An 811-nucleotide genomic window follows, 5' to 3' on the forward strand; every position below is an offset into this window, starting at 1 on the left:
TAAAAAGTTGAATTGAAGACAATATTATGATACGGCACGTTTCCTCTCGAAGACGTAAAAGATGTAAATAGTTTTATCGTTCCAGTAAGTATTGCTTGTTAAACACGTAACACAATGCGTAGAGTTTCTTTTTGTTTTTTTTCTCCTCGTCTTTAAAAGGGAGGCGAAGGCTCTCAGCCATGCAGCCTAGTCCGCCGTAAAAGAATGTGTTAGATGCATCGATATATATATATGTACTACGTACTAGATTTGGCGTTGCGAACATTTACCGTTCAACTGAATTGAATTGTTATCCATTCAAACTGATTTTAGTATGGTGTCAGATGATTGTGGCTGTGTAGTGTGTACGGAGTGTGCTCATGATATAAAAACGCTAGTCTAAGTGCAAACTTGGATGTAAAAAAAATATTAGTGTAATAAGTAAAATTATTTAATAAATAGATTATGACGGTGACATTTTGGTTGTCATTTTAGTTCAGATTTTGAACAAATAGTTTATATGGACGTTCGAGTCTATATAATATACGTCAATGTGAGCCAGAAATTCGTATTTCAAATATTGTGTGTGCAATGTGCAGAAGTGGGCGCGTTGTGGGGATATCGTATGCATAGTAATTCCCGATGACGTCAAATGTGGGTATTGCGCCTCTTTACTGTTCCTTGTTACTTACCCCTTCCACCGAAATTCAAAGATTAATAACTTGTTGATTTTTTACTGGATTTTAACAATTCCTTCTGTTATATTTCATATAATTTAATAATTTATATACCGTAAATATTTGATAATAGTAAAGAACAATAATGAGTCCGG

Source organism: Manduca sexta, chromosome 7, assembly GCF_014839805.1.
Source record: "Manduca sexta isolate Smith_Timp_Sample1 chromosome 7, JHU_Msex_v1.0, whole genome shotgun sequence".
Lineage (NCBI taxonomy): Eukaryota > Metazoa > Arthropoda > Insecta > Lepidoptera > Sphingidae > Manduca > Manduca sexta.